General features: G+C 41.6%; 1 protein-coding gene across 2 annotated transcripts in view; it reads right to left on the reverse strand.

Annotated features, from left to right (window-relative positions):
• Mob3b (MOB kinase activator 3B) overlaps positions 1-22,036 on the reverse strand; it is a 172,336-nt gene that overhangs the window by 144,660 nt on the left and 5,640 nt on the right. Inside the window, exon 1 of one of the 2 annotated variants that reach the window (XM_051187516.1) lies at positions 1,641-1,796. The exons of the other annotated variant lie outside the window; for it this stretch is intronic. The gene's annotated coding sequence lies outside the window, so the exon portion shown is untranslated. Of the gene's footprint in view, positions 1-1,640; positions 1,797-22,036 lie in introns of those variants that run through there. 2 annotated transcript variants of the gene reach the window in all.

The following is a 22,036-nucleotide window of genomic DNA, read 5'->3' on the forward strand; positions in this document are numbered from 1 at the left end:
CATACGCTCAAAAGTTTAGATTTACAGTTGAAAAATAACTCACTCATCCCTCAACAAAACATCAAGTCTTCGGTAAGCCTGATGCATCTCATTTGCAACAGGAAATCGGGAATTATGAGTGTTTTAAAAACTTTAGTTGTTTTAAGTAAGCCATATCAAACAGGCAAACATTGGTCGCTATGGGCAAAGGAATTTATCCACTCTGAACTCTCCCTAGGCTCCTGGAGAACTTTAAAATCATTCATTAATTAATGCTTTTGGGGCCCCAGTGGCTTCATTATGCTGTTGTTATGGAGTACTTATTTCTCGATCCCAAGGGTTCTTAGAGCAAATAGATGTCCTCCAGCAGTTATTTCTGTTTCCTTGCAGGATTATCCATTCTGCTTTACATGTTTATTCATGCACATCAGAAAACAAATGCTAACTCAAGTGATGGTTGAGATGGCCCCCACTGTTCCCACTCTTGCAAACAATTCCATAGCTGGCCACACTATGCTCTTTTTCCTATTGTTCAAGGAACTGTACCCAGTGGTTGGTTTTCTTCAGGTAGTGAAAACACTTCGGTTAGGGAAATGCTGTCCTAGCTCCTTGTTTAGGACCTCACACTCTGTAATAGGAGGCTGTGTCCCTGATAGCTTCTGTGGCTGTGGTCACTTTGAAGCTCAAATACCCTTTTGACTCACACATCATTCTACCAGCCTTTTCCACAAAGCTTATTTGCAGAAACCTTATGCACCACTTTGCCAGAATTTGTTTACAAATCTGAAAAACTCAAACTTCCCAAAACTCAAGGAATAGCCAAATAATAAATTTCTATACCGACACATAAAATTCTCAAAGAAATATTTTGGTATGGAAACATTTATTATTTAGTATTGTACACAAGAAAGCACATGATGCAAAGCAGGTTATCATTATGATAAAGAAGGAGGAGAAAGGCGGATTCCACGGCAGGAGAGGTTGACCTGGGTGGAGGGACAAACATGTCAGGCAGACAGAGCTTAGTGAGAAGTTTTATTAGAAAGGGAAGGGGGCGAGGGAGAAAAGAGGTAAAGAGACAGAGAGAGGACAGAAGAGAAGACGGAGTCAGAAGTACTATCAACCCCAGGAGAATCTCAGGAAAGAGAGTATGGGGGAAGAGAGTTTAAGTGGGCGGGGTCTGTGTTTTAAAGGGGCCCTTTGCACCTGTGCTGACCAGGGTACTTATCTGAGTGCATTCTGCCAGGTGACAGGGACAGCAGCATAATGCCAGAGTCCTTACAGCTATGCCCTACTCTAAGTTACTTTGCTTCATTCTGGCGGTATACAAAACCACGAGCATGTTTTTCTGTGTTTCTGGCATAGCTGGCTCAGGACAACTGTCCAAGATCTTCCTGCCTCCCTAAAAATATTCTTACTGTTCACTGCTAATGAGAATGGTTTTTAAATTTCTTCTTTGTATGTTATTTAACTGTGGTAGTTTTACATTTTCTGCACTAAATATGTACAGCTTCCTAATTAGAATATAAATGTTTCCCTGGGGAAGGAGTTCTCTTATCAGCACAAAACCACTGTTTCTATACAGGTAGAACAAATTAATCGCTAATTAATAGGAAATTAATGGAAATTAAATAACAATGGTGCATATAAAGTAAACTTACCATTCAGCTTTGGCTTTAACTTCTTGTATTTAAATAAATTATTCCCAGTAGAGTGTCTCCAAACTAGCTCCAATTTCTATTAGCTTATTCTTTTCTGCATTGGTCCAATGAATCCTAGTAAATCAAGGAGAAACTCCAGGAAGACAAGGGATAAAAAGTGCAAAGGGAGCTGGCCTTGATGCTCTGCAACATGGAAGCCATGAATATGAATGGAGGGAGCCTTGGGCAGGATAATGGCGGAGGGAAAAGCTATTTAGATGACAGCTGCTGGCTCCCTCTCCCTGCACTGTCATTCTTCAGCTGCCCACCCCCTCCTCGGGGCCTTGATTCCCAGCCCAGAGGAAGGCTGCGGTGCAAGCAGCTTTCATGATATTCTCACACTCCAAAAGCACAGAGGATAAAAGGCTGCTGTGTTGAAAGCTTGTGCTCCATAGAGTAACAGCAGTGCTAAATGTGCTTAAAAACACGTTGCTACTTTTCATATCAATCACAGCAAATGCCAAGCGGCTCCCCAATCTACTGGGAGGTACAAGGGTGAGCATTGTTTAATTGGCTCTGGGAATCTTATGAGCCTGCTAGACCTTTAATTAGAGGAGTTGCTGGATTGCCTGATGCTTGTGTTAGGGAGGGGCAGACAGGTTCTGCCCTGGTCCTGGTCATTTATAAATTCACCTTTGAACAAACTTAAAAGAATCACTCTTAATAAATGAAAAATTCAAGATAACAGCACTCCACGTATTTGCTCACAACCCTAGTTTCTTTGCATATAAATTAGATGTGATAACAGTTTATTTCCAATTCAGAATTCTTTATCTAGGCCAAAAGGAGAAACTGGCTGAGCTACAGGAAGGGAATCACAGACTCAAATGCTTTTAGCTGTCAGGTATTTGGTGTGGACATGGGTACCAATAAAATGGGGGCTGTTTGGGGGCAAAGTTCCAATGTGGCTAGGTCTTCTAACTTTTCAAGATTAACTCCATATTTTTGGTGTGACTCTAGGTTAAGGGTTGACAAAGAGATAAAAATCAATACTTCTTATAAGAAAACAGAGATCTTTGAGGGTCAGACTAGCCTTGTGGATAAAAGGTTTACAACCTTGCATTCAAAAGGAGCCAGGCCATACCACAGTACTTATTTTATCTTGTGTGTGATTGTGCACACATATATATGTGTGTGGTGTATGTGTGTGAGAGTGCAGAGGTCCCAGGAGATGTCTGCTGGCCTACTCTATCACTCTCCACGATCTTCCACAATTATCAGAAGCTAGGCTGGTGGCCAGAAAGCCCAAGTGATCCTCCTGTTTCTGCCCCCAACATACATTGGAACAGTGTACCTGTGGCCATGGCTGGCTTCATACGTGGGTACTGGGGATTTGGATGCTGGTCCTCAAGTGTAAAACGCAAACACTCTTACCCACTGAGCCATCACTCCAACCCCTTTAAACAGGATTTTTAAAGAGTACTAAACCCACCACATATGCATAAGTTACCATTCAATATGTAGACTGGAAATTAGAAAAGAATCATGAGTTTGAATTCAAAACTGCCTAATTAATTTACCTTAATCAAGTCCCTAAAATCGTTTTGGATGTTTTCCTCCTTTTATTAAAATAATAATAACAATGGGCTAGGATTTATGTTTTAAATATTTTACCCAAGGTTTTAAAAGGCAAATGCATTTCCTTCCACACCTCAGCTACCACAGACTTATCTTTCATGTGTGAAAAGAACGTGGGACAAAGAAAGACACATCTTGATTAAAGCAGAGAAGGGGTTAGTCCAGTCTCCTTGTGATTCAATAAGAAAACAAACAAGCCTAGTAAAACCCCTCAGGCCCATGAAGCAGCATCGAGGAACCAAGTTGCTTTCACAGTAGTCCCAGCAAGCTTGGCTTTCATGTTACATCACTGCTATGAGATCAGTGAGACTCTGGGAGAAGATGCCATTACCTATGGCAACCTCTGTAGCAGCAGGTTCAGCCTCACCCCCAAGAATGATCTTACTGCAGCCACAGATCTGTCAAACTAAGCACTATCAAAACTCACCAGCAAATTACTCTTGTTTCATCTCTTTCCTACTCAAATACTTATTTTTAGATTTAACATATTCCCCGCCTCTCCCCTAGAGTTCAGGAATTAGATAACTAACTAATCCTTACCCTCCATTCAGCATTTTATCCCTGAATAATTAAAAAAAAAAAAAAAAAAAAAAAAAAAAGAATTTCCTACACTAGATTAAAGGTATACATTGGATGTAGTCTTTAAAAAAAATAAAGGACAACAGTCAATTGTGGGTCACTGTATAGAGATGGTAGTCTAGTTCCAGGTCCATGGTAAATACTGGCAGGTGTCCCATCCCTCCCCAGGTATATACCCAGGGCAGCCTACCAACTCCCAATCAGACAGTGACTGTTTTGGATTTCAAAGTCCTTCTTAACACATCCTTTCCAGGCAGCCATTATGGATGGGTCAGACTTGGCTTGTCACAAGGCCTCCAAACTCTCCAACTACCAGTATGCTAAAAGTAAATAAAAGCACAGACAGGAACATCTACACTCTTGCAAAGAGAGTATCACAAGAACATTGGTTGGCAAATCCCTTTTTGTCTACTGTTCAGCCTAAATGTTAAGATCAGCAACTATAATACAATGTGGCAGAAGTCTGGGACAAAGTCTTCTGTGATCACTGCAGTCTCCTGGCTGCATGCTCTTAGCAGTACCACCCTCAGAGATGACTCTTTTTGAATGGGAGCACTTTGTAAAGCCCCAAGGGAGTTGATAAGTCACACCAAAGATCATAAGGGCTGACCCCCAGTGCAGTAAAGTGGCAGCCAGACTCCAAGCACTGTCCATGAATAAAGAGCAAGGGACAAGATGTACAGAACAAGATGGATGTAGGGATCTAAGAACCACAAGGGGATAGGAGGGCATGGGAGGAGGAGGGAAGAGAAAAGCTCTCATCTTGTGTTTCCAAAACACATCTTATAAGACAGAAGAAAGGCCATAAATATCCCAACTAGCAGCAACCTTTACTTCAGGGTTTAAGTCAGTCATCTCCTCTACTCCAAGTGACAAGGTCAGATAACAAGCATGACTTCCAGTTTCTCTTGAATTGGCGAGTGTCGCTTGAATGCAGATGTCTCCCACAGACTCAGACATCTGAACATTTAGTTCCCATTGGTGGCATTGTCTGCAGAGGTGTAGGAGGTTTGGCCTTACTGAAGGAAGTATGCCACTGGAGGTGGGAGATTCGAGCTCTCTGCTTTTGGTTTTGTCCTCTGTCATCCTGCCTGTTGCCCTGCCTCCCTGCTATGATAGATCCCTCTGGAGCTGGCAGACCAAACAGAACAGACTCTTCCATCTTTACCTTGCTCATGGTGTTGCACAGCACCTGGGAAGTAACTAATATAACAAATTATGATGAATGGAACTGAAAGTGGAGGCCGACCCAGTCCCACAGGGTGCTGCTGTTCTTGGGTCTGAGAGGTGGCTGTCACTTCGCTTCCCCTGTCTTCTCTTTTCAGAGCCTCGGCTCTGTGGCTTGCCAGCTTCCTAATTCCAATTTACTTGTTTATTTATTTTTAATGTGCACGTGTTCCCGTGTATGTGTGTGGACCATGTGCATGCAGGTTGTGAGCAGTTGGGTATGGGAGCTGCGAACTGAACCCGGGTCCTCTGCAAGGACAGCATGGGTGCTCTTGACTACTAAGCCACCTCCCGGGCTCCTATTCCTGTCTGTCTCTTATTTCTGCCTACTTCAGATCTTGACTTGAGCCTTGTGAGAAATGCTGACTAGCTCTCTGTAAAACCCCGGCACCAGAGTCAGGAACTTACAGTGAAGAGGACCCCATAACCTTTTACCCCTTCAGGACTAGTGACTTTACTTTCCCATTAAACAGTAGAGCTAGCAGGGGAAAGGTCTCATCTGGGAGCCTCTCACAATTGGCTAGAGAGAGCTGCTTCACTGGAGCTGGTAGGTCAGTGGGAAGGATGGGTGACCCACACATGGCGACTAGCTGACAGTGAGACATAAAGACTAGGCCCTCTTGCCTAATGTGTTATGCTGTGTTAGCTTCCAAACATCCTGTGCTTCATTCAGTTTCTCCCTTGCCCAATTCTGCTGCTCTCATTTGCCTGCTGGGTGTGGATGCTGGGTGCTGTCCCTAGTAAACCAACACACAAATCTCAGGGTCTCCGTGTTCCTAGACAGCTGAAGTGTGAACATCAGAAACAAGGTACAACTATGTACAACTGTGCATTGTCTACTGAGACCTCTGATACTTGTATCTACTGTACTTAATTCTTTGTCATTCAGGGGATACAATGAAAGCCTAATGGCTTGTTTATCAGTCCCATTTTAACAGTGGTCCTGCTGGGTCTTTGTCTGTATTGTTCTTGTCCCTGGTTCTGAGGTGCATATGCACAGTGACCACAGGGTATTATACTGGTACCAACTTGTGGGCTTGTTTCTTGTTGATTTCATAACAAATTCCCATAAGCATGGACAACATGTATTTTAAACTGTATACATTGGAGTTCAGGACCTTAAACTAGGGTTGTGCTCCTCTCGGAGACTGAAAGTCCGTTTTCTCTCCTTTTCTCACTGCCGAAGGCTATGGGCTTCCTTGACTCATGGCCTCTGATTCTGTCATTGTCCTGACTCTGATGACCTCTGGTTTATAAAGACCCACTGATTACAGCAGACCCACCTTGATAATCCCAGACAACTAACTACTTCGCTATCTTTACATATTCATAATTCCTTCTGACTTCAAGTTGCATGCACTCAGGCTTGATGGATGAGAATGGATAGCTTTGGTGGAATATTATTCTCCTTCCACACCCTATCAACTTTTCCAAAATGGTTGATGCTCTCTGGACAATCTTCTGAATTTAACAACAGGAAAGACAGACTGCTTGCCAGTATCTGTCTGCCTCTGAACCCACTGGAAACGGGTGGAAGCTTGGTGTTCTCAGCTCAGCTTTTCCAGGGAAGGGTCTCTCCAAACACTCAGCCCTGGTTTCACTCTGCACTGGGAAATGCCTCACTATCGGAGTACCAGGGATGCTGAAGCCTTTGTCTTTCTCTTGGATACTCACAGTTCCTAGAAACATACTAAAGGCTGTGACGCTGTTCAATAAAGGAACCCTTTCTGGCTTGCTGGATCCCGGGTTTCCTAAATGTGCTTTCTTACATTCATGGACACTTGGGGAATGCTGCACTATGTTACACTCCAACAGTGTCGTGAAAACAGCTCTGTGGAAAGTCTGCAGACCTCCTGGTCCCCTGAAAAGTCAGTTTCCTGTTGGACTGGCTTCCTCTCTCGCCAGCCCGGAGCTGTTGCATGTTGACTCACCTGAGCCAAGTGTGTGAAGTCACACTCTTCAGGCACCTCAGCATTGCCTGGAGACTCATTTCTGGGAAAGACTGTGCCTCCTGCCCCCACTCAGCCCCCTTCTCCTTTAATCCTGCTCTGGAAGCTAATTTTAAAAAGTCAAACAGGAAATGATATGTCATCAAAAAGACCCAGAAACTTTCACCACCACTTATCCATCAAATCAAATACTTGGGCAGATTGCCAAGTGAAACTGACCAAAAAAAAAAAAAAATCGTTTCTTCTTTTAGAAAATGGATTGCTACTGTCAAAACAGATAAGAAGGCATTGCCTTATGTTGGTGCAGCCCAGGCTGCAGCTGGGGTCTCTACTGCAGTGGGATGCTGGGCTCATCTACTCTTTCTTGGGAACATCATTAAGAAGTGTTGGAATAGTAAAATCTGAGTCAAAAAGAAACTCAGAAATCATTCATTTAATTTTCTTTTATAATTATAATCCTTCACTACCCCTAATTTAAAAGCTCTTAATTCAGGTTTTGCATATTGTATAAACACGATCTGCCCTTAAGTATCGGGTAACTTGTAGAGCCTAATGCAGGCAGTGTACCTTCTGCCTGTGTCTGAATCCCTCCTCTCATCTGTCCAGATGTTTCATATAGTCAATACTTACTGGTTGCATCAGTATTCCATGTGTCAAGCACTATGTCAAACCCTATAACTATGTCATCTTATTTGTGCTTGCCTAAATATAGTCCTGTAGTATTGCTACTTCATAGGCAAACAGCCATTTAATGAATTTTACTGTATTTACTGGCACTGAGTGTGTGCCACATTTGACAATGTACTCAGTACCTTCCACTTTTAACCTCATATCTCTAACTAGAAGCTCCTATGTGATAAGACTCTGCCATGCTCACATAGCTAGTAGGTGGCATGGCTGGAACCCAAACACTGAGGAACCTTCTACCCATCTTTACTTCTTCTATGCTTCCTTTCCAGATAGTGACCCCCACCGGCTCCTAGTGACTCTGGGCATCTCTGAATTCATAGACCTCTCTCTCTCTCTCTCTCTCTCTCTGTTTTTTTTTTTTTTTTTTTTTTTTTTTTTTTCCTGCTCACCCTTCTCTGGTTATTTATCACATTCTGGATAGAGGTTACCCTTTGCTGAGTGTCTCTTATACTAGGCATACTTTAAGTATGTTACTTTCAGCATTTGCTCTGTAAATGCAAATGCATCTAGAACAAATCTTTTATCAACCGGAGCTTGAGTGAAAGTGAATTTACTCCCCAGCACTAAGATGGGTGTGTCATAGCTGCCTGTGATTCTGATATATTTCGACTCCAGTGGCAGACCCCTCCAGCAGTCAATTGAAAAACAGAAAAGAAACTTGGAAAAGAAGACAAATGACAACAAATGCTGGGAAATGTTACAAAAAGACAAGTGGTGGGAATGTACGCTGGTGTAGTCAGGATGGAAATCAGTATTGAGGTATCTCAACAAAGAAAAAGTACAACTACCATACGACTTAGTTTATGGGTATACATCCAAAGTTCTACCATAGACATACTTTCTCATTTATGTTTACTGTTGCAGTGTTCACAATATGTAGGAAATGGAAGCAGCCTACTGGATGGATAGTGAAAATACACATAATGAAGTTTTATTCAGCCAAAAAGAAAGTGAAATTATGACATTTGCTGGAAAATGGGTAGAACTAGAAATTACTGTACTAATAGAAGTATTCCAGACTCAGGAAGTCAGGGCTACATTTTTTTCCCTATCATATGCAGATTCTAGATTTTAATTTTCATATGGGCATTATGTGTGGGTACAGGTCATGCGGCTACAAAATGGACCATGAAAGGGGAAAAAGAGATCTTAAAGGAAAGGAAGAGAGAGGGTGGGTAATAGAACACATAACACAAAAGTGGGATGGAGGCTACTTTGAGGTGGATGGGGACCAGCAAAGAGGGGCAAGGATTCGAGGGGAGTGGGGCTGAGGGTCAACAAAAACAAGTTATGTATGAAAATTTGAAACCCACTGTACAAAGAATGAAAAGAAGGAGGGAAGGATGGATAAAGGAAGAGAAGGATGGAGGGAGAGAAGAAGAGAGGGGAGAGTTAAGGAATAAAGAAGAGAAAAGCTTGTACACCCTTCTGTTTTAGCCACATGCTTCTTCTGGGCCTGCCCACAACTTATCTCTGCAGTAGGATGCCTTAAGTCCTTGCTAATGCAGAGCCCTTGACCAACTCAGGGTCTTGGCTCGTCTCACAAGGGTGGCAGTCCCTATTCCACTTGCCACAGGAGGTTCCAGCTACTCCCTGGAACCATGCATGAGAGGTCTCACATGCATGACGTTGGGCCTCACACACTGATCACAACATCCTACTGAGCTCATGAAGAAAGGCCCTACGCTGCAAAGATAGAGAAGGGGCCCATTGTATTCAACTCAATTTTGTCTAAGCCAGGAAGATTGTAAAGAATTGTAAAATTCTTTCTTATAAAAATGTTACTTTTGACAGGGGAGAGCTGTCATGTTATTAGGTAACAATTTTTTTTATTATTAAGAAAAAGCAAAGCATGACATATTCTAGACATTTTTACCTAAATGATAACAGCTTGACAGAGAACCACACAGACTAGTTTTGTGTGATTTTTGCCAAGTTACGTAACCTTTTACAGTTGTGGTTTTTCAACTATTAAAATAGCCATTTTGCAGAAGTTGTTGTTATAATGGTGCAAGCATACTAGCAGCACTATTCCCAAGTGCCACAGTGTTAAGAAGAATATTACTGAAGGGGTCTCTCAGTTCCTGATCACCTGTGACGAAACACCATGACCAAATGCAACTTGGAGAGGAAAGTGTTGTTTATCGTTAAAGAAGTTAGGGCAGGAGCTCACACAGAGCAGGAACCTGGAGACAGGAGCCGTGGAGGGTACTGTTTACTGTTGCTCCCCATGCCTTGCTCAGCCTGCTTTCTTATAGGCCCCAGGGTCACCATCCCAGGGATAGCACCACCCACAAAGGCCTGGGCCCTCCCACATTTGTCACTAATTAAGAAACTGCTCTACATGCTTTTGTACATCCTGATGTTATGAAGACATTTTATCAGTTGAGGTTTCCTCCTCCCAGATGACTCTAGCTTGTGTCAAGACGACTAAAATCAGCCAGTACACCACCCCTACCTCTTTTTCTGACCAAGGTGCTAAGGATCAAACCCAAAGCCTGTGCATGAGCTACAAGGCCATAGGGTCTAGCACTTCTTTCTTATTCATTCATTCATTCATTCACTTATTCATTCATTTCTTTCTTCTTAGTAACTTTATTATAATTATTTTTAAATTGATAAAATAAAGTTTTGTTTTTATCATTTATGTCTTATGCCACCCCTCCTGTGTCCCTGTCCACATATTTTGACTGCCAGGCATTGATACAGATGGGCCAATAGCTCGGCAAGCTAGTATCTCCCACTCCCATTAAAGTGACTAAATGTCCTGGAACTCCTTGTTCTTAGCTGTAAGTTGTAGCCAAAGGGAGGTGACTAGCAGTGATACACACTTTCTGAGGTATAACCTTGTGCAGCTCGGCCATGCACACTCATCCATGCTGCCTTTTCCCTCCTCTTGACAGGCAAAAACTGGGAAGAGGATGAAGCTATAAGACAGAGAGGCTCTGTGTCTGATCAATGCTTGGAGGCAAAGCCAACTGCAGCTCAGTTCCCTGCTCAGAATTCAGATAAACTAGAACTGCTGCTGCTGTGTTGGAGGCATTCCCCATTTCAGAGTAGCTAATAATGAAATCCTGGGAATTTTTTTTTCACAGAATGTCATGAAGTTATATATAAAAAGAATTAGTTCACATGCCAAATCATACCCCTACTCATAAAATATGCTCTAAGACTAAGATTTCATTGTAAAGTAGGTTTTATTTATTTATAGATTTATTTTCATGTGTATGAGGGTTTTGCATGAACATTGGTATATGCATTGGGTACATATCTGGTGGCCTTGGACTTTGGGGGGGGGGTGGATCCCGTGGAAGTGGAGTTACAGGTGGCTGTGAGCCACCATGTGGGTGCTGGGAACCGAACCAGGGTTCCTCTGTAAGAACAAGTGCTTTTCCCACTGAGCCATCTCTTCAGTCCCTGTAGATGAGGTTTTATTGCAGTTAAGCTATACAACATACCAAAAGTTTAGGAAAACAATGAAAGTTCACTTGAAAATACAGAAACTTCATTTTCAGTTGATGTCTCTGCGATGCAAGGAACTCTGCTACGGATTATCTTCGGGTAAATGGAGATCCTGCCCACAGAGCAACAGTATTTTATGAGAGTGTAGTGCGACTTAGGGGGTCAATGCAGGGACATTTTTGAGGTTTTTCTTTTAAAACCAAATTGGAGAAAATTGATGTTGTTAGATATACTCATTTATACTTAGTAACAAATAAGGGTCATGTTCTTTTCTTTTATGATCCTTTTAATTTATTTAATCTGTATGGATGTTTTAGCTGCATGTATGCCTGTGTCTGAGGAGGACAGAACAGGGCAATGATTTCCTGGAACTGGAGTTATAGAAAGTTGTGGACCTCCATGTGGGTGCTGGAAACTGAACCTGGATCCTCTGGAAGGGCAGTCAGTACTCTTAACTGCTGAGCCATCTCTTCAGCCCAGATCATGTTAACTTGAGCAATTATATGATTTATTTTTTGTGCCATTATATTCCATTATGATTTGATGGGAGAATGTTATCCATGGCTTAAATACATCTCAAACATGTTATTTAAATGTCAAAATATACAAGTCTATGTATTTGTATTGTCTTTACCTAAGAACCACACTAGGGGGATATTCCCAGGAACTTAAGCCTGAAGCCACACATGAAGAAATCCAAGTCCCAACCCCAACCTAAGATCAATTAAGTAAATTATTTATGATAACACCCAAGGTATAAGACACCAAATCTAGATTGCTTTTGACTATTAAAAATTAATCATGCTAATTTGGCAAAGGCCTTATCATCCAAGGAATAAAAGTAATCAACGGCTCTTTTGGAAACCCTCCTTGGTGATCAAGAAGTTAACTTGGACCAAATACATCACAAGCAACTTACTAAAAGCATGCCTCAAACTACACTTTGTACCTCTGCTCCTATCTTCATCTGAACCCCTCAGAGTTCACCTGGTCCACCTGAAACATCTGTTCAGTTTGGCCTCCTTGCTTCCATGTTGCTCCAAATATCCTCACACACAGCCCCTCAAATTATCTCTCTAAACTGCATGCCACATCATACCAGTAGCACCCTTACTCAAAACTCCTCCCATTTTTCATTGGTCTTACAGTAAAGCATGATCTGTATTTGTGCTGCTGTGTCCCACCTGTGCCAGCTATCCTGGTACCTGGCCCATTTTCTTGCTTCCATCATCTACTTTCCTTTGCTTGAATACCCCAACTTCTTTGTCCCAACACCTTAACTTCCAGCCTCTTTACTCCAAATACTTTCCTTTCAGCTCTTGACATAGCTGACTTATCTTTCTCCTTCAGTCTCAGATCACATATCCCTTCACCCAGTTATCCTTTTGCTCTGCTTATTTCCTTCATAAAATTTATGAGATGCTATAATTGTGTTTTTAGAGTCTGAAATCCTGGCTATTTATGATGACATGAACCCCCAGCCAGCACTCCTTCTCTTTTTAACACCTTGATCACACATCACACTCTCAAAGAAGGAAGGATGGACGGGTGGACGGATGGACGGATGTATCCACAATACATATTCTCAACCATCCATGAAAAAACTATATTAGCATATTTGGCAATGATTGCCACTGCCCTGTCCTGCTATACACGGAGGCCCCAATTGTACAATCTTAACTGCATGTTGCCTGGGAATATAAAACTGTCTGAGGTCATTCACATGGCCCTTTTCACACTGAGTTTTACTCTTAATAACAAAAGCAAAATTGGTAATTCCAAAATGATGTCAAATTTTAAATAGTTACAGTAGTTGTTGTATTTGGAGATATAAACTGCCCTGGCTTTGAACTTTAAGTTATGCAACTTGTAAGAAAAGAAGAGAGACAGACAGACAGATAGACACACATACAAATACATATACATGCAGAGAGGTAGGGGGAAGGGGTTGTTGTACCCAGGACTATTCCTAGGAAGGCACTATTCACATCAAACCCAGGATGCCATGGAAGCCCAGCATGCATTTCAGCTTTCTGTATGGTCCCGGCTCTCTCTAACAGGGTGGCGTGTTTTCCAGGTCTGACTGGTGCCTACAACTTATTTCCTCCACAGTTCCAAGTCCTCTAATGGGAAACACAGGCTTGGACCAGCGTCTGGAAATGTAAGGCCAGTCTCTCCACATTTATTGCCCCTGACAATGGCAACATGTGAGTGCAGTGTTTCCTGCTTCAGATGAGGAAGAAATGCTCCCCGAGTCCAGGGAACTGCTGAACTTCCTTCTGTAACTGGACAAGGGAGGAACCATGAGCCCCTGCACAGCGCCTGCCAAGCAGCTGGCAGAGACATCAGCCTGCACAGAGCATAGTTTCAAGAACCAGATCAGCAGAGTCCCTTGGGGTAGACCCTCTCATAAGGAAGCCAAGGGAGGGGGCCTTTGCCTAGACACCCTCCAGTGCTCTCTGGAAGGCGGACATTCCTATCAGAACACAGCACCAGGAAAAGCTTTGGCTTCTACTCAGCACTTAGCATGGCTGCCTCTTTTCATTTGAGATACTGTGGCCATTTTAACAGATTATATAGTCTCTTTGTAGAAAGCCCAGGGACAGATTCCAAACTCTCTGCAATAATGGCATTGGATGTTACGGCATGCATTCATACATTCTGGTTATATCCCTGACTTTCCCTTAAATCTGATTTCTTTAATTACTTTTTACTCCCTTGCATTCTGCATTACTTCAAGCAGCTTCAAATCCTTCTAGGAGTGGGTCTGTTAGTGCAGAGGTACAGTGAACTTTAAACAAAACTCATGACCACCCCAGTCTCTGAAAAGACTGGTTTGGTGGGTTTGCACTCCTGTTACCTTGGGTAAGCTACTAGTATCTAAGTCTCCCATTTCCTCCTTTTTAAATCGATGGCAATATCTAAGTTGTACGATGGCTATGAAAAATTAAAAAACATGGATAAAGAGCTGGGAATAAAGCTCAGTGGTTGAGTGCTCGCCTGTCGTGCATGAGGCCTCAGGTTTGGTTCATATTACTATGCCCAACTAAAACAGAGAACAAAGAGACACACAAAAACAGTAAAATGTTAGACCTTAGTAATTGCTAAATTATTAGAATACTTTATTACTATTAATACCTGTACAGATTATATAATAGTCTGCCCATGTAATCATGGTTCTTTTGGGTTTTTTTTTTTTTTTTTTTTTTTTGAATTTTTAAATTTAGTTTTAGTTTTTGGTTTTTCCAGAGAAGGCCTCTCTGGATAGCTCTGGTTGTCCTGGAACTCACTGTGTAGACCAGGCTATCCTCGAACTCACAGAGATCCGCCTGTCTCTGCCTCCCAAGTGCTGGGATTAAAGGTGTGTTATCAGATTATGAGCACGAGCACTAACATGAACTACTCCTTTAACACTGTTTCCTCTAACAAATGCTCACCACTCCCCAGTTATAAAGCACAGTTCTCATGAGTTACTTGAAGTTACATAGTTAACTAAAACTTAAGTAAAAATGTAGTTATTAAACTGATCTGAATTTTAAATTAAAGTACATTCAAGCTAAAATACTACAACATACTTACCCACATTCATTGAACATTTATGCATGCTATGTGCTCAGTACATTAAGGTAAGCCTAATGAAAAATTGCATGCATAATCTGATATATCTGATGGTATGATTTGATACAATAAAGGAAAAATGAAAACAAGCAAATAAATGAATTTCATGTATGGAAGGGTGTCTGGCAACTCTCAGGCTACCCATTCTAAGCTGTTTCAGTAAATGACTTTGGCTTAAATTAATATTTGGTATACCTCATAATCTGATATCATGAGGTTCGGGAGTCTGGGAAAGTGAGTCTTAATTTGTACAATTCAACATAAGTTTATAGAAGCCCTTATCAAAAGACTTCCTCCCAGAACTGAGAAGCCTTTGTGACAGCTGAAAGAGCGTGGATAAAAACAGGCACAACCTGGAGTCTCTATGATGCTGGTTCCTTTACCCAAGGGAGGGATGCTCCCATTTCCAAAGGCATAAGAAAAGGAGATCTTCACACTACAGCAAGAAACTTAGCTTGATGCGATCGAGGTGATGACACCTTGGCTCTGCCCCACTTGACTAAATAGTACTAGTACTGTGACCTTATGCAAGTCACTTAACCCCCTCTCACCTCAAGGGCTTATGTCAAAATGCCCTCCACCATCAGTATACTCCATGATTAAGTCATTGCTTCACCGGGTAGTGGTGGTGCATGTCTTTAATCCAGCACTCAGGAAGCAGAGGCATGTGGATCTCTGTGCGTTCAAGGCCAGCCTGGTCTACAGAGTGAGTTCCAAGACATCCAGGGCTACACAGAGAAACTGTGTCTGGAACCAACCCCCCCCCCATCACGCCCTTTTCCCCACTCCTGCTGGGACCAAATTATCCCCAGACACTATTCCCAGTGCTGCCATTGCTATGAGAAGAAGCTCTGTGACTGGCATCAGATGATGCTGCTGTAAATAAAACTCCCTTGGCTTTTTCTACAAAGCCTCTTTGCTTTTCATTAATGACAAGAAACAGAACCATAAGCAAGGCAACAATGATTAGAAAGAAAGGTGCCTCACCTATAGACCAAGCATCTTCCTGTCCAGTACCCACCACTGGCATTTCTCCTCAACAGCCAGCACACTCAAATGTACATCCTCATCCACTGGGGTCCACTGCGGAAAGGGAAAGATTCTCCTGGTAGGTGACATATTTCACCACTATGCCCTGAAAGCCTTATTACCACCCAGGGTGCCCCCAGAGAAGACAACAGAGAAGTGAGAAAGTGGATGGAGACTATTCTGACAATCTCCAAATCAACACCATCTTTATTAACTTTATTTACTTACTGATACACTTATTCAACCATTGTAGTTTTGAGGGTTTTTTTTGTTTGTTTGTTTGTTTGTTTGTTTTTTGGTCAGGGGTCATTTTATAACCGTCAGATCATTCTCTTGCAGGCAGTTGTAATGATGCATCGCCTTCAGCAGGGTTGCAAAAGAGAACTGATGTTGATTAAGTCTAGAGAGCTTCCCAGGTAATGATATGATAACCCATAGCTACTGAGAACACTGATACAAAGACTTGGTGAAGTGGTGGAAAGGTCTTTCTTAATTTTGCTCATAGCAGTTAATATCCAACCAGACTTGAGAAACACAGGAAATCCCATGGTCCCTTTTATTCAACAAACAGTTGGTGTCATGATTACAAAACTGTGTAAGTCACAATCCTAGTCTGGAAGGGAAGGCACGAATCAACCCCAAAATATGCCAAGATATCCCTGGAGTTACCAAATTGTTTAAGACTTAACTATGTAGGGACCATTCCATCTAGCCACGTGTTCAGAGAGCTCAAAGTATTTCTATTGTCATGAAGACATTTAGTTTACTGGCTACAGGATGCCTGGGCCTCGGTGGTGAATGGCTCTTATCTAAATAACAACAGGCCTGGGCCCAGACAGCTTCCCACTCATCTTGAAGGCAGATTGCAGTTATGGGGTGCCTTCAGGATTAGGGGAAGTAATTACTGTTTGCCCTTGATACATAATAATAGGAGTCCTCGTCGATTGACCCGTCCTTTGGTTGGTTACGAAAATTTGGAGGGATAAAATAAAGGAGGCATTCAGAATGGACTGAATCTGCCTTCCTGACCTCATAGCATGGCTCTGTCTTCCTTTCATTGTCAATAGCCAGTCTTTCCCTCTTCCACACTCTCTGACTCAGGAATGGATCCGGGGCTGATCGGCTGGTTCCAATTGCCGCCCTATAAACCCCAGTCCACAATATAACTAGCTTTGGGCAATTCAAAGAAGAAGCTTCAAAAATAGAAATGACACTTGAATTGCCGCCTATCACATCCTCCATCACCCACAATATCTGACTTGTCCTCCTTATCCCTAAAGAGAAAGGAAATCAAGGTCTAATGCCCCATCATGGAACTATTTGTTCTGAGCCTTATCTTCATGAAGACCTTTCAATCTCTATTTTAAAAACATTACCTGCAGATAACATCATGTAGTTCTAGAGATGAAGTGTCAACAACCTCACAAGTTTGATAACCCTGTTTTAGCGATTTAAGATGCAGAGGGTCTCCTATCCCCACCTGTAGAGGTAGTCCAGACCTCTCAATTTCTGTGGTTTCTGGGGGCCATTCAAAAGTCAGGAACCAAGTAACAGCTGTTGTACCTGCCATCGTGGACCTGTGCTGAGACTGGAGAAAGACATGACCAAGGCCACCGAGCAGACTGGTAACTACCATTTTCCTGGGGAAGGGAGAAAATGATGAGAAGCCATGTTGAGGGGTGCTTTCGGGCCTCACTTTCACCAAAGGGATTGAATTTTCACAATATGCCAGTATCGTAACTGGCGTAGGTCACTGACCCCTTTCCATCAGGTGCAAGTTAGCACAATCAAGGAAGGGACAGAGGATCCTGTGAGAGGCTAACCAGGAAGGGGAGGCGGTGGGAATCACCAGCAGAGCTCACAGCGGTGCTCTGGAATAGACACTACACAATCAGCCTCAGTGCAAGGAAGCATAGTCACGCCTTAAGATTTAATTACCTCCAAAACAGCACAACTGGGATGAATCATGCTCAGCTACTGAGTAACAAAGATGAGTAACAAGCTATCCAGACTGGAAACTCTGTCCTTTCATAGTAAGCAATAAATCTTCTTATCCATGTGCCCCTGAGGTAAACCCAGGGCCTTTGTCTCCCTGAAATGTCTCATTTCTCCATTTTGTCAAACACATTCCACCTTGCTCATTAGTGTCAGCCTTGTAATCCACGGGTACTTCCCAGGGTCCAACTGATAACAAGGTAGCCACTGTTAATTGTGTTCCCTTTGATGAAAATAGCACTCCATGTAAACGCTACTTCAGAGCATGCTAGAAAATAAAGACAGGTATCATGGGCACATCCTGCTAATGACAGAGTGGAGAGCTGGGATAGACATGTATAGGGAAAAAATATTTTGTCAATGGCCTTTTCAATGTCCAGATTCTGAGTAACTGATGATCCAGCAATGTTTCTTATTAGAGTAATTAACAATTACATGTGAGTATATGCATGTATGTACACGTGTCCTCTTTGGAGTATGTTTGACGATGTACTGAGAAATGCAGCTCCCAGGAGATGTAGAGAAGGGAGAGGGAAAACTTTTTGAAGAAGGAGGAAGACTTCCGTGAGCTCCGTGGGAGATCAGTGGGAGTTCTCATGGTCAGTAAGGTTGCCAGATAAAATAAAGATAGCAAACTAATTTTGGATCTTAGGTCAATGGGAGGAAGGGTTTTCTCTTAGTGCAGGTATGTCTGAAGTATCGCAGGCATACTCCTTAGGTTTATTTGCTAAATCAGGCAATCTTGATAGCCAGTGAGAAGAGGGCAAGCATGCCAACCACCTTTCTTCTTTGTCATGAATACTACCAATATTAGCACAAACTGACATTCAGAGCACCTGCAGAATGAGGTCCACCCACAGTTACATGCCTGTAATTGTAAGTTCTTTGACATCATGTATTCCTCCTTCTACAGGAACTGGGTACTGTGCCAAACACTTCAAATAAAGTTAGAATCTGTAAGTAAACAAGATGAATGGCAACAAAGGGAGGGGATGTGCAAGGGAGAGCACTTAAAAATAACAAAGCCACTCATAGTGGGAAAAAAAAAAACCCACAGGACTTCACATCTATTGAAATCTTCACCTATAGGAAGAAATGCCTTAATGTAGCAAGGCAACTGCACAGTGACTAAAGTGTCCTAAACAAGTGCAAGGTATACTGAGCACTGTAGTAAACTGAAGTGCTTGGAGAGGAATGCCTTAAATTGGAGATCAACACTTATACAGTCATTTACTTCAAAAACGTATAATTAAGGAAGGCAGGACCTTGCACAAGCCCCAAATGATAGGCATCTCTAACCGGAACTGCTTGAAATAGAAGTTTTAGGTGGGAATGATAGCTTTGTAAGAAAGCAGGACCCCCAAAGGTGCTTCGCACTCGATTGACACTGTGTGCACATGTGTCATCACAGATGTTTGTAGATATGCACAGATGTGTTTCTATGTAAAAAGCTACAAGGCCAGTACACTGAGCTCCCATATAATTCTACGTTGTCCCTAGCAATAGCACTGTGTCTGAGACTTAGGGAAATTCACATGTTCTTTTTAAGTAGAAATGCTTAAGTTGATTCTGTTTTACTTTCTCTTAAAGATGTTTGCTTAAAAAAAAAAAAAAAGAAAAGAAAAGAAAAAGAATAAACTTGCTGACCACAGAAAACTTAATAAAATGGGCCAATAAAAATCACTCATTTTTCCAGTCAGAGATAAGGCACAAAAATTTTAGGATATATATACTTCAAGTTTCTTCTTTTCTGTCCAAGTTTGCAAATACCAACATTTAACAAAACAAAACTAGATTCCATCCTACCCAGTAGTTTGTTTTTTGTTTGTTTGTGGTTTGTCACTGTTGTTGTAGTGGTGGTGGTGGTTTTGTTTTGTTTTCCAAGACTGGGTTTCTCTGTGGAGATCCAGCTGTCCTGGTACTCGCACTGTGACCAGGTTGACCAGACTCACAGATCCACCTGCCTCTGCCTCCTGAGTGCCATGATTAAAGTCGGGTATTATCACCACCAGACCAAGAAAGTTTCTTTTAAGAAACCAAATATAGTCACCCAAGTGACCAAATATATTCCCAAACATAACTTTTAGTGTTTGTACAAAAATTCTCTACTGATGCTTTTCTTAACCAAGTGCTTATTACATTCGTTTAACAACCAAGTCATAATGACATCATCATTCTTTGGGCAAGAGGATGAAGAAACCCTAAGAGAAAGAGTTACTGACAAATGATTAAAATTAATGTATAGTCTCATATAAAGAGCCCCTTTTCCTGATTTTGTTTTGTTTTGTTTTGTTTTGACAATCAGTTATGCAGAGAAACTGTCTGTGAAATTAGAATGTATACAGAAAAAGTACAAAGAGGAATATCTGCAATATTTCCTGTTTTCAATAACCCAGTCCATAGCCAACCGTTTAAGAAAGCCATCCACAATTAGCTTTTGACACAACCAAATGATTAAGAAGGATTTTTAAGCCAGAAAAGTCAGAGTTTCAATCACAGTGTACTATTGTAGAACTCTAGTGCTTCCCATTTCAATAGGATGTCATTGAAAACTCATTAATTTCCTTTTTTTTTTTTTATACAAAAGTAAGAAAATAAGCTAGGGTCTTTTAAAGTCATACTATTTTACTTCTGCAAAAAAGGAATCCATAGCTGGGCGTTGGTGGTGCACGCCTTTGACCCCAGCACTTGAGAGGCAGAGGCAGTCGTCGGATCTCTGTGAGTTCAAGGCCAGCCTGGTCTAGAGAGCTAGTTCCAGGATAGGCTCCAAAGCAATAGAGAATGCTTGTCTCAAAACACAAAACAAACAAACAAACAAAAAAAAAAAAAAAGGAGAAAGAAAAAGAAAAGAATCCATTTGATCACACCATAATACAAAGAAGATAAATTTGGTCAAACAAAGTAAGCACCATTGATGGCAGACCATCATAGCATGTTCATAGCAACCTAGGGATGAGTTAGCTAGCTGAAATGAGTGGCCTTCTACTCAAATGCCTTATGGGTGAAAAACAAGCAAAACAAACAAAATACTTCACAGATTCCAGAACCACAAAGTAAGAAAGGAAGAGAATGAAGTTTTTAAATACTATATCTAATCTAAATCTGTATCTAAACTGTATAAAAAAGGAATTGCATGACACTACAACAGAGAAACTAATGAAGCAGAAAAAATATTCTCAAGAATACAACCCACCATAAGACTGCTAAGGTGTAGGTATATGAAATGCAACCTAGGGATGAATATGATAGTTGTGAAATATTAATTTCTGCCAACAGAAAACTAAGACAGCTTCATCCTATATTTTCTATGCTTAGTTTACAAATTCAACTCATCATCCCTTTTGAGATCCACAACAATGAAGAAAAAGGAAAGAAAATGTCTAAATACAAAAGCTTAACTTGTCAAGATTGGGAAAAGCTAAATTTTGTTATTGCTAGTGAAGTAGTCATCAGTAGTCACAGTCATTAGGTTAATGACTAAGTCAGCTAAAATAGGATCAGGTACAAAAATGCAGTTTTCAGAAGAATCATTTCGTCTTTGATATGAGTTGAGTGATTTATTTTTTGTAGTGTTGGGAACTGAACTTGGGGCCTTACACATGCTTAGCAAACATCCTACAACTAAGCTACTCCCCAATATCTGTGTATCAGTTTTGTTATGAGTCAGTCTTTGCTGCTGGGATGGGTCAGCTGGGAACCTAAAGTAATGCTTTGCTCACTTAGAAAAGAATGCCTGGAGGCAAAAGACTTGGAATCTAAATGAGGGAAGCCCTCCCACTGAAGATAAACAGGTATATAAGCCCATGAAAGAGTAGGTAAAACATGACTATCAATCTTGAGAGTTAGATTTTTTTTTTACTTTGGAAAAAATACTGAGCATCAAGGCTGAGATGACTCCAGAGCGTTTACGACCAGTGGTCCTTGTGGTCCTATTCATTATGCCCATCCAATCTCTGAACTGTGTTCTTCTGGATAATGCCACCTTGGAAAGTGTGAAACTTCTGAGAGGCATCATCCACTCTCCCCTAAAATGTCTAAAAGAAATCAAGAATTTTGAGTTTCCTAAAGAAATTCTCCCATGCATCCAGCCTGTGAAAAGGAATGTGAAGGAGGCCTTCAGTATTATATCTTTCCAAGCACTGAATATTTTCTTCAGTCAGAATAACCACACCTCCCCTGTGACAGCGGAGCGCCTACACTACATCCGAATGGTACTTTATGAGCAAATAT

The sequence above is a fragment of the Phodopus roborovskii genome, unplaced genomic scaffold, assembly GCF_943737965.1.
Source record: "Phodopus roborovskii unplaced genomic scaffold, PHOROB, whole genome shotgun sequence".
Classification (NCBI taxonomy): Eukaryota; Metazoa; Chordata; class Mammalia; order Rodentia; family Cricetidae; genus Phodopus; species Phodopus roborovskii.